Below are 13,585 nucleotides of genomic sequence, written 5' to 3' on the forward strand. Positions count from 1 at the left end.
GTATCTAAAGATAAGATTAAGAAGGATGGGTCATATGGGGAACTGACTATTCCAGGCTTGATCAGATTTTCCTAATGTGATTGAAAAATATAAACTACTAGCTGTTTGTAATCAGAGTCAAAGAAGGAGGAATTTTTCTTAAGAAGCCAGCCAGGAGGTTCTCAGTTGCAACTATTTGCGTAAGGGTTATATAAATATGAATGGTTGTAGGGAAATGGAACAGCACAGTGTACAATCAGGCCAGGAGTTGGCAGCACCTTTCTGTAAAATAACTTATTAGGCTTTTCAGGTCATATGATCTCTTGCAGCTATTCAGTGTAGCCATTGTAGCAAGAAAGCAGTTGTAGACAATATGTAGGCAAATTCTTGTGGCTATATTCTGATAAACCTTTATGGACAATGGTTTTCATATAATTTTCACATGTGACAAAGTATTATTCTTTCAGTTTTTGATTCAGTCGTTGAAACTGATGTCACAAGTGGCCCCCGTAAACTGGTGGGGCTTCGTGTACTTTGTTCACTTGTTTTAATCTTGTAATTCTGTTAGAACTCATGATAAATTGACAAACCTTTGCTGCTTCCCTTCCCCCCTCCCCCTTGCTTGTGAAAGTTCTATGATGTTTCCCTTTAGAAGTCAGAGATGAACCCACTGTCCTTTGAAGGAGTCTGTTAAAACAGAACTTGCTAACACCTTCAGGTGAAATGTCAACAAACCCCTCAGAGCAGAGACCAAGGACAGCCAAACAGCCTCTCTGTTTTGATCACATTAACTTATTGATTGTTCCAGGAGAGCCCTCTGCCAGATTTTTCATTAATTCTGTCTTAAACTTTCTTCCCTTAATCTAAAATAAAACTCATAAAACACCCTCTAACCTGATTGTCCTACAATCAGTCCCTTTGGTTGAACCTGGGCCCGCTCTGTCTCCTTGAGTCGTGATTCGCAATAAAAAACTTTCAGTCCTCTTTCTACACTAGTCTCATAAATTGGCTTACTTGCACCAGGCACTCAAAACCAGCATGTTGTGTGAACAAAACTATAAAAATTCCTGCGGGTCATACAGAAATAGGTGATGAACTAATTATGGTCTACAGGTGGTAGTTTCTGATCCCCAAACTAGACCATGAAGCAAGCAAAAACAAAAATTCTGTATAGATTGCTAGGAGGAAAAGTGAGAGCGTTGCTTCCTTCAAAGAAAGGAAAGAGAAATGGGTATGAGCTATCAGGTAAAAGACAAGTACCACAAAAACCAACCTTTATACATGAGGAGCAATTGGAATAGTATCTGAAAGATTCCCAGAAAGTAGAACTCCCTTATTTAACTTGGTGCACTGCCCAACTAAATAAACACTTGAAGGAGCACAATCGGTTAGTATGAATGTGTACTTAAGTAGTTGGGGGCACATTTAAAACATTAAGTAATAAAAGGCATATTAAAGACAAATTAAGATACCAAGTGCAAAAGCAAAATAATGGAATACATAGAAACAATAATTCATAAAAATATCTTAATTTTGTTTTTAATTATAGGATATTTCCTTATAATAAGAGACATCTATTAATGGCATTTATTAAAAGACTTAATATTACTCTAAGAAAGAAACTTACACATCCCAGGCTCAGAATAACAAAGTCATTATTTTCTAGGTTGAAATAGAAAAGTAAATTTGTGCAATAGATTTGTTTAAAGAAGAGCAACTTGTGAGCAAAATAACTTTTCATAAGACTTGAAAATACCATAAGTAGGAACTACATGTTCAAAGGATCCTCAACTTGTTCAATAGCATTTCATGAACACAGAGGTCAGATATAGCCACATCAGCAGCTGTAAGAAATAAAAGCATAAATCCACCACTGGAGAGTTTTTAAACAAACACACACACACACACACACACGCTTGCTCAGTGCTACAAGAAATTACATTCTGGCTTAAAGCTTAGGATAAATTTAAAATATTAACTAAATTTGGTTATCTAGTTTCCACTTCATTTTTCTCACATTGGAACAGGTTCAAGAGGAATTCATCTTGGCTGATGACAGAAGTGATACACAAAGAGAGTAAAAAAAATACCATTTTCTTTTTAAAAGCTTTTTCTTGTGTTTTGGGTGAAAGTTTATAGAGCATATTAGTTTTCCATTCAACAATTAACACACATTTTATTTTGTCACATTGGTTGGAATCCCTATGATGTAAAAGCACTCTTCCCATTTCTTCCATGTCCCCCATTTCCATTGGTCTGTACTTCCTCTGCCTTCTGCACTTTGTTTTTAGGCAAATGCTGCTCTTTTGGTCTTGTATAGTTGAGGAGTGCATTCCTCTTTGTAGGCCTATTATTTGGGCTGACAGTTGATCCCTGGGCTGAGTTCGGTTCCAGGCTGTCTAAAAGTCAGTCTTTATGATTTTGAATTTGGTTCTACATTTGTTTTCGTTTTCTCCCCTCACTGTCCAGGACCTTCCATTGTCCTGATCAGAGTGATTGTTAGTGGGATTTGGGCACCATCACCATTCTTCTGGTCTCCAGCTAGGGGAAGCTGCTGTTTACGTGGTCATTTAGTCCTTTCAATTAATTGTTTCCTTGAATCTCTGATTTGCATCTTCAATCTTCTTTACTCCTAGACCACTTGTGGAAGGCCATTGTAGAAGGTCACTCAGAAGCTTTTAAGACCCTAATCGTTATTCACCAAAGTAGGCTATAGAACACTATCTGTGTAAAACATAGAACCATTTTCATACAGGGGCGGGCATATGACTATGCATCTGAGTCACCAAGAAAGGCACAAGTACAAATATTTCTCTTTATTGGGGAAAAAGCATCAGTCCTTTTAGCATTATACTAAGAAATTAAAAGGAAAACAATTCATTGCCATTGAGTCGATTCTAACTCACAGTAAGCCTCGTAAGACAGGGTAGTGCTGTCTCAGAGTGTTTTCAAGGTTATATAGCTTGATGGAAGACTGACACGTCTCCTTCCCACAGAACAGCTGGTGGGTTTGAACAGCCAACCTATCAGTTAATCGCTAACACTTAGTCAAAGCACCACCAAGACCCCTCAAAAAATAAACCACAGCTGCTAAAGGAATTGGTTTTAAGTTGATCATATTTGCATAGCAAATACTCTTAGCTCAAGGTAATATTGATGTCTCCCTGACACCAAAGATAGGTAAAATTACCACACATTTAAAATGGATATTACAGATTAATATCCCTCATGAATATAGATGATCAAACCTCTAGCCAACCAAATATAACAGCATAGCAAAAAAGCAAAATAAAAACCAATACTTCATGATCAAGTGAGATTCAAACCACAGATTTCATGGGTAGTTCAACATTAGAAAATCAATCAATTCATCTCAATCAATGCAGGAAAAGACATTTGATAAAATCTATGCTTTGGATTTACCAAACAAAAGGAAAAATGGGGGTGTAAATGGAAAATTCATTAACATAGTTAATGGTGTTTATACAAAACAGGTAAATTATTCTTAATGGAGAGATATGGAAAAGCATTCCCCTTTGAACGGAAATGATCAAAGAACAAAAAAACATATCATTGTGAGTAAGGGGGAGTGTGGAGTAGAGACCCAAAGTCCAGCTGTAGACAATTGGACATGCCCTTAAAGAAGGGACACGGGGAGGAGACGAGCCAGTCAGGGTGCAGTGTAGCAACGATGAAACATACTTTCCTCTAGTGCCTAAATGCTACCGCCCCCCCCCCCCCACCATCATGATCCCAATTCTACGTTATAATTCTGTCTAGACCAGAGGATGTACACTGGTACAGATAGGAATTGGAAACACAGGGAATCCAGGACAGGTGATCCCTTCAGGGCCAGTGGTAAAAGTGGCACAATACCAGGAGGGTGGAGGGAGAATGGGGTGGAAATGGGGAACTGATTACAAGGATCTACATATAACCTCCTCCCTGGGGGACAGACAACAGAAAAGTGGGTGAAGGGAGATGTCAGTGTAAGATATGACAAAATAATAAATTATCAAGAGTTCATGAGGGAGGGGGGAGAGGGAAAATGAGGAGCTAATGTCAGGGGCTTACATGGAGAGCAAATGTTTTGAGAATGATGTGGGCAATGAATATACAAATGTGCTTTACACAATTGATGTATGTATGGATTGTGATAAGAATTGTATGAGCCCCCAATAAAATGATTATTTTTAAAAGATTGGAAATAATCAAGGTTGCCCCTTATTACAACACTTAATCAGCATTGTACTAACACCCTAGCCAGAGCAGTAAGATAGGAAAGGGAAATAAAGCTCATAAGAATTGATAAGAGTTCATATGAGGGCTGGAGGTACAGGGAATCCAGGGTGGATGATACCTTTGACCAAGGGAGTGAGGGGCGATGCTGGGAGAGTGGAGGGTGAGTGGGTTGGAAAGGGAGAACTGATTACAAGGATCCACATGTGACCTCTTCCCTGGGAGAGGGACAGCAGAGAAGGGGGGAAGGGAGACTCCGGATAGGGCAAGATAAGACAAAATAACGATGTATAAATTACCAAGGGCAAATGAGGGAGGGGGGAAAGGGGAGGGAGGGGGAAAAAAAAGAGGACCTGATGCAAGGGGCATAAGTGGAGAGCAAATGCTTTGAAAATGATTGGGGCAGGGAATGTATGGATGTGCTTTATACAATTGATGTATGTATATGTATGGATTGTGATAAGAGTTGTATGAGTCCCTAATAAAATGTAAAAAAAGAAGAAGAGAAAAAAATGATTAGGGAAAAACTGTACAGATGTGCTTTATACAATTGATGTATGTATATGTATGAACTGTGATAAGAGTTGTATGAGCCCCAATAAATTGTTTTAAAAAAAGAATTGATTAGAAAGAAATAAAACCCTCCCTATTCACAGATGACAAGATTAGATATTACACAAGAAAGTTAATGGACACTAACAAGGTTTCAGCAAAACATCAGGGAACAAAATCAACATCGAAAATCAATTAGATTCAGGGACCAGGGAACAACAAGTGAACTAAAGTCAATGGACATAAGTGTGCAGGATGCCTAGTGGGGTTTAATCAAGAGTAATGTAGCAGCGAGGTATTACTAAACCCGAACAAAGGCCGAGCATGATGGTGGGACAAGAGGAAAATAAAAGGAATTAGAGGAAAGAATCAGGAGGGAAAGGCCATTTATAGAGGTTTGTGTTAGTTTAGGTAGACTAGAGAAACAAATCCATGGACACATATGTATATAAGAGAGAAATTTATATACAAGAGCAATTGAACATTGAGGAAACATCCCAGCTCAGTCCAGATCAAGTTCATATGTCTGACATTAGCCCATATGTCCAATACCAATCTATAGAGTCCTCTTCAGATTTATGAAACACATGTAATGATGCCGAATGTAGAAGATCAAAGGCCAGTGGGTAGAAAGTCTTTGGATTCAGTGACATTGGAAACATCTCAGCACTGGCAGGCGTCTCTGCATCAGTGTCTTATTAGCTGCTATGTCTCTGAGATAGTTTATTGTGCCAGCCTGGCCGATAAACACAAGTGGGATTAATTGAAGGGCAGAGAGATAAATGGTTCAGTGAGCCTCACCTTTCTTGTCTCACTCTTTGATCATCAGACCAGTGTGTGGCTGCCTTGCTTGTTCTGTGCCCCAATTTACAGGCTACACTATCTGTGGGACGCTTAGCCTGTGAATTGTCGCTGTAAGTTGAGGTCCCTTTAAGACCACACGATTGGAATGTACATCTCTGGAGCTGGGGACTGATGGTTGGTGACCTGCCTAGTTGTTTGCTGCCAGTGATGATATAGCCTAGCTCTCTCTACAAAGGACTACCTGGCAGCCCTCAAGACTTGAAGGACTGCCAGTATCTCACAACTCTCTCACAGGAGTGGCTCTGAGCCATTTGTACTGCTTTATAATTTAACTGTTAATTTCTTGTATTATATATCTATCTGTATATAATTTAACAGTTCATTTCTTGTGTTATATATATCTCTCTCTATATATAATTACTAGCAATCTGGTTTTGTCTCCCTAGAGAACCCTGTCTAACACAGTCTCCCAGGGTGTGGCAGAAAGAGAAATATATCCCACCTCCAAGGAGGAAGTACCAAATATCCCAGAATTCTCAGGCGAAGGCCATGCCCACACAGAAGTCTCATTGGCTAGGATCTGATTGATAAGCTAGACTCCACCCCTACACTCTTAATCCTCAAATTGCCAAACAATTATATATCTACCACAAGATCAAAATACAGGCATGTACATATGTAAATATATAGAACTGTGTACTCATATCTATATGTTAAAAACTAAGGTTGCAGATGGACATTGGGCCTTGACTCAAGTACTCCCTGAACACGAGAACACTTTGTTCTAACAATCCAGCATTCTGTGATGCTCACCTCCCCAACACCATCGCAGATGACAAATGGGTGCATAAGTAAATGTGGTGAAGAAAGCTAATGGTGCCCAGTTATCAAAAGATATAGCATCTAGGGTCTTAAAGTCTTGAAGATAAATAAGCGGCCATCTAGCTTGGAAGCAACAAGCCCACATGGAAGAAGCACACCAGCCTGTGTGATGATGAGGTGTCGATGGGATCAGGTGCCAGGCATCTAAGACCCAGACAAAATCATACCCAAGGTGAATTGGGGGTGGGGAGATTGGAATGGAGATCCAATGCCCATATGTAGACAATGGACATCTCCCTACAGAGGGGCCACAGGGGAAGAAATGAGCCAGTCAGGGTGCAGTATAGCATTGGTGAAACACAAAACCTTCCTCTATTTTTTTGATGCTTCCTTACCCCCATCATGACCTCAATTCTACTTTACAAATCAGATTAGACCAGAATATGCACAATGCTACAGATAACAGCCCACAACACAGGGAATCCAGGATAGATAAACTCCAGAGGGCCAACAGTGAGAGTAGAGACACCAGGAGGATTAGGGGAGGATGGGGGGAGAAAAGGGAAATTGATCACAGGATCAAATAGAACCCCCTCTCAGGGGGACAAGCAATGGAAAAGTGGGTGATGGGCGACAGACGAAGATGTAAGATGTGAAATAATAATCTATAATTTATCAAGGGTTCATGAGGGAGGGTTCATCAGGGAGGGAGGGGGAAGAAATGGGGAGCTGATATGAGCAGCTCAAGTGGGAAGAGAATGCTTTGAAAACGATGATGGCACAGACTTGACACTGTCGTTCTGGTGTACAGAATGGCTACTTGTTAAAAGGTACCTAGTGAAGCTTGGGTGGAAGAATGGTGAAATCACTGGTGCTTTACAAAAAGTTAATGAAGAAAACACCCAAAGAAACCACAGTTTACAAATGGATACCTCTTTTTAAGGAATGAGATACTGAAAATGAAGCCTTTAGCAGAAGGCCATCCTCATCAATTTGCAAGGAAAAACATTAATCTTGTTAGTGCTTTAATAAAGAGGACCAACAATTATTAGCAGTAACAAGAGCCAACACCATAGACAACTGATTCTGCTTACTCCATTCCAATTGAAAAATTAACATTGAGTGAATGTCCTGCTAAGTGGGTGGCATAACTGAGCGACAGCCCCACCTAACTGCGGTAGATCAGCTACAGACAAGAGTGAAGCTGTCCACGAACAATTCGAACAAGTGACTTCCAGATCCTCAAGAATTTCTTCAAAGAACGTTAACAGGAGATGAAACATGGCTTTACTAGTATGATCCTGAGGGCAAAGCACAACCACAATGACTACCAGAATATAGAAATGGCCTGGCCAAACAGTGAATGGGTCAAGAACAGAGTTGTGGGTTAGGCTGGGTTGACTAAAGAAAAATCCAGAGACACTCATTTATGTCAAAGAAAATGGTATATTAAGAAAACATCCCAGTCCAGATCACGTCCATAAGTCCAATATTAGCCCATAAGTCCGATGCTAGTCCATAAATTCTTCAGACTCACACAGCACATGCAGTGATGCAAAATACAGGAAGATCACAAGCCAGTGGGTGCAGTCTTGTGGATCCAGTGTGGTGGAAACATCTCCAGACTCTCGTGGTCTCAGCGTGGCTCCACGTGGTTTGTCAACAGGAAGATGAAGCAGAGAGGATCTCGAGGATTCAGCAAGTCTCCTTGTGGCTTCCTGAGGGGTACTGAGAGAAGGAGTTCCCAGAATCCTCATGAGAAGGCCATGGCTACCAGGAGGCATCCTCAGACTGTGAGTGAATTGAGAGGCCAGACTCCACCTGTCTACTTATTTATCAAGTTCACATGAAATGGTGTAACTACCACAAAAGGTGATGGCAAGTGTTTTGGGATTCTCAAGGCATTTTCCTTATTTACTTTCTAGAAGGAAACGAATGATAATGTCTATCTATTATAAGAATCATTTTTTAAATTAGCCAAAGCTTTCCAGTGTTTTTCTCCACCACCACAACTACTCCTGCTCATTCCTCTCAGTAAACAAGGGACATTTTGCAAGACTTTCTGTGTAAAATCATTTGGCATCTACCTTACAATCTTGCTTTACCTTCGCTGACTTGTAGTTCCTAATCTTAAAAATCCTTAAAGGGCACCCACTTTTCATTTAATAATGTAAAAAAAGATTATATGGATATAGTTAAATCCCCAGAACTCTCAGTTCTTTAGATACAAACTAAATGGCTGGTATCCTTGCTTACAATGAATGTCATGACCTTGATGGAGCTTATGTTGAGGTTTATAATTTTCTTTTTTTCCCCATTTCCCACAAACTTTTTGAAGTTCCCTTGGGGAACACACAGTTATAGAAATATCCTAGACTTATGCAAACACCCCATGGGACCGAATTGCTGGGTCTGAAGAGCCAGGACCATACTCTCAGGAGTTATCAAGGTCAATTCATAAATATAATGTTCGACATGCTAGTTTGGTAATATGTGGATTTGAAACCTTTTGAACAGCCATCTAAGATACAAATACTGGTCTCCTCTTGTTTGGAGTAAAGGAGAGTAAGAGAAACCAAAGGCTCAATGAAAGGATCCATTCACAAGAGCAGGGGACTACAGGAACCAGTCACCTCTAGCCCGAGACCAGAACTAGACGGTATCTGGTTACTTCAACCAAGTTCTCAAAAGTGACACAATAGAATAGCGGTTCTCAACCTGTGGGTCGCAACCCCTTTGGGGGTTCAACGACCACTTCACAGAGGTCGCCTTAGACCATTGGAAAACACATATTTCATAATATATCATTACAGTTTTTGATTAATCACTATACTTTGTTTAATTATGTTCAATTGGTAACAATGAAAATACATCCTACATGAGGTAGTTTATTGTGCCAACCTGGCCGATATACACATGTGGGGTTAACTGAAGGGTGGAGGGATAAATGGCTTGGAATAAGCCTTCTCTTTCTAGTTCTCGGGTCTCTTGCTTTCTGATGGTCACACCAGGGTGTAGCTGCCTTAGCAGTTCCCTGCTTCAGCTGGAAAGGCTGACTTCCTGCAAGACATCCCCAAGGAGAAGCCACATGGACCTATTCCGATGCAGCCCTGGGTGCTAAAGCACCCATGTGGAAACCCTGTTTTGTGAGATGGAGGACTTTGTGGATTGGTGTTGGCCATATGGGGTAATGGGTTAATGTTTGACTTGTGGTCTTGGGCAGCTCTGGGTTGGGATGTTTTCTTGATGTGCACTTACCCTTTATATAAAACTCCCTTTTATACATGAATTTTTGTGGATTTGTTTCTCTAAAGTACCCAGACTAACAAACATATCAGATATTTACATTATGAGTCATAACAGTAGCAAAATTACAGTTAACAAGTAGGTCCAAAAATAATTTTATGGCTGGGGTCCCCAACAACATGAGTAACTGTATGAAAGGGTCACAGCATTAGGAAGGTTGAGAACCACTGCAGTAGAAAGTCTTGGTTCAAATGAGATAAAAATGTGGCACATAAAAAAAGACCAGATTTCCTGAATGTACAGAGACTGGACGAACCTGAGACCAACAGTTTCAGATGAAAAAGTACTCGACCTATCTAAAACCCAAGTGAGCATCTTCACTGATACTTTGCAACAAATCTACAGGAGTGCTGCTTACACATAAAACAAGTTTTAGATGAATCAAGCATTTTAAGGAAGGTTGGAAGAATTATCTAAGAAATGAACCAAAGGGGAGACCATCCACCTCAGTTACTGAAGATAGGCTGGAAACCAGAAAGTGGGAAGACCACCATAGAATTACCCTTGATGAAAGAGTTACTCAAGTTCTGGTCTCACGGAGTTTGGCATCTTCACATTTTAAGTCCATAGCTTGGCTGCAGCAAGCTTTCAATTCAAGGCAAAGGCTAGCTGTTCAGCATTTTCAGGATGCAAAACCCTAATTTTGATGTCTTCTTATAGGTAACTTACAGGGCAAGCACCTGGGGACTTATTGTGAGAATTTGAGAAAACTGACAAAAGGCATTATTGAAGAAATATCTAGGCAAGTTGCACTGAGGAATTTTTTCCATCACAACACTGTACCAGCTCATTCAAGTGAATCAATGGCTATCCTATGAAACTGTAATTGGGAAACCTTACCCTAATTCACCGTACAGCCCTGATCTTGCTGCTTTAGGCTTTTTAAATTCTCCAAATTCAAAGAACATTTGAAAGTGTCAGAGTAACCAGCCTCCAACAATATCAGCGTCTGTAGGTGCAATTGTACAGCGATCATATATAAAGATTATAGTAAAGTCACAGAGGATACGGGAAGGTAGAAGATAAAAGACATTTTATGGTAGCACGCACACCTCCTGGATGGCTATGATCTCAGCAACCAGGTCCACCCAGAGAGCGGAAGGAGGAGAGCGCCTCTTTATTTCTGACCAAGGCCTATATATGCGATGGGCATGCAAGTCCCGCTGATTACAGGTAACCACATACATCACAGAAAAGGGTTGTACCACAGACATATGCATCAAAGGGGATGACCTAGGGGTGTGCACACAATAGGAAGAGGAGGGATTAGGGGTACACATGTGACAAGATTGGCAGATCCTAGATTTAAGATGGCAGCCTAACGTTGGCCCTCCTTAGGTTGGTTTGACCTATTCTGAGCTCTCCTTCAGGAAAGCAAGCAGGAAGTGACAGTCTGATGGTGGTACAGTCTGGTTGCTCTAGATGGCGGATCCCTTCAGGGAGAAAACTTCTAAGTAGCTGACCTCCCCCCACCAAGCACTAGCAAGTGATAATCTGGGGAAAAACAGAAACTTTATTGCACCCCACATAACAGAACATAATTGTATCCGTTACAATTGCCCAAACAGCTCTTTTGTCATGGTGCAAACTGAAAAGCACAAAATAATTTGAAGAACAGTTAGCAATGGAAACACTGTCTTCAGACATATATGGACATAGATGGATAGGTTTGAGTTTTATATTTTGATATTTGTTTAATGAAGTTCTCTATGATTGTGCATCAATAATGCTTTTTAACTTACCCTCAGAGTATAAGGGATACAAAAACATAGAAATTATCTGATTTCTAGTTCATAGTTTAGCTAAAGGGGTCCAGCATCTATTTCCTAGTGTAGGTAGGTGCTAAATGGAACCAACAAAGGAGCAGAGGGGAAAATGGATTCTGCTGCTGGTGGAGGGGTCAATTGGAACAGGTAAGATGAGCAAGGTTATATGATTAACTATATTTTTGAAAAGAGAAGTACTGTCTCACTATGCTATACTATACTCAGGGCAGACTTTCCCAGTCAAAAAGGTTAAAAGTACATGGAGGGAAAAAAAATAGATAAATAAAAAAAAATAAATAAAAGTGCATGGAGGAAATGCTAAGCACTGCCATCTGGAAAAGCTAAAGACAGGTCCTATCAAGTGGAAGAAACTGTTAGATAATGCTGGGAATGGAAAAGACTTTCAATGCTATGCTAAGCATTTGGCTTTGAGCCAGGGGATATTTCTAAGCAGAAGAGTTTGATAGTCAAATCTGTCTTAGAAAGGTTAAACTAAAAACACAAAATGGGTTGTGATAATGGTGGAAGGGACAAGACTGTAGGCAGCCTAGACTATATTAGAGTCCAGGTGAAAAAACCATCCACTGTGACTATGACATCACAAGAGGACTACTAGATGGACTTATAAGCATTTCTAGGGCCAATTTAAGAAAATTGGACATGGTGAATGGAAACGACAGAAAAACTAGATTACTATGAGATGGAGTCAGTAATGCCAGTAACAAGTTGAGGGAATGGGAACAGCTCAGCTTGGGAAGAAGAGAGAATTTAGAGAGAAGAGAATTTAAGTTGGATCACATGGACCATTATGCAGTCGGGGGGGGGGGGTGCCAATCTCCCCCCCACGAATCACAGGTTCGATAGGCACAATTGTATGGTTGAGATATCTAAATATTACATTAAAATCATAGAGAGCATGAAATAAAAGAGAAATAATGGAGTCAGACACATTTCATAGTAGCATTGCTCACCTCAGCCCAGCTTGGTGGTCCACGTGGAGGGAGGGGGAAGGGAAGGAGGACAAGGGGGAAGAGAACAAGGGAGAGAGGACTGGAGAGGAGAGGGGGAGCTGAAGAGAGGTCAGGGGAGGAGCTGAGAGGGAAAGAGAGCCCTTTATTGCTAACCCAGGTCTATATATGTATTTGAGGGCATGCAAGCCCACTAATTACAGGTAAAGTCATATGTCACAGGAAGGGTTTGCACTATGGTTTATACAGCAATGGGAGGGGGACACTCTAGAGGCATACACACTATAGGAAGAGGAGGGATTGCGGGTATGCATGTGACAAGATGGGCGGATCTTAGTCTCTGGGAGAAGTAGTCCATTGTCCCCAGCAGCAGGGGATGGGGGTGTTACCTTAGTCTGGTGACTGCCTCCAGGGAGTATGTCTGTAAGCATCTGACCTCCCCACGTCTTTGGGGGAGATAAAGCTGGGGAAAAGTCTTTTTATAATCCCACATCTTTAGAATTTATAAAAGAAACCAAGGCTGGCTGCAGTCACAGGGTCATTAAGAAAGCTGTTTATGTTAATGGTGGTAGAATAATTTGGAAAAGGGTGTCAATAATGGCTGTACAACAGAGTATAATCAATGACACTAAATTTTCTATGTAGAAGTTGTTGGAGAATGTTGTGTATAGTTTTGCCACAATTACAAAATTGATAATCACACTAATGGGTACAAGAAAACGGATTGTGATAAAAGATTGTACAACTCTTCTTGATATGATTGAGCTATTGATATGTAGGTTATGTGGATGAAGTGTCAATAAAACTTTTTTTAAAAAGCAAGCAAGCTCAGGGGCAGGGTATCCTAGAATACTGAAGGTGACTGACATAAACATCTGACTCAAGATAATGGTGTTTTAAAACAAAGATTTGAGCTTTAAATAAAACCTAGCTCAATTTAAAACAAAAGTAAAGTTCAAGAGAAGAAGAAATGTAGGTTAGGGTGTGTGTTAAACTAAGTTTTCGACATGGTAACAAGCAATGTATTTGCATTATACTGACTGGCCAGAGTCTGTATGCTTTATAATCTTCAGTTGTATGACAGTGAACTGTATAGGAAAACATTAAGACCATTTTAAAAAGGTGTATCAATTCTAGATTTCAAAGTGA

Source organism: Tenrec ecaudatus, chromosome 9 (assembly GCF_050624435.1).
Source record: "Tenrec ecaudatus isolate mTenEca1 chromosome 9, mTenEca1.hap1, whole genome shotgun sequence".
NCBI lineage: Eukaryota > Metazoa > Chordata > Mammalia > Afrosoricida > Tenrecidae > Tenrec > Tenrec ecaudatus.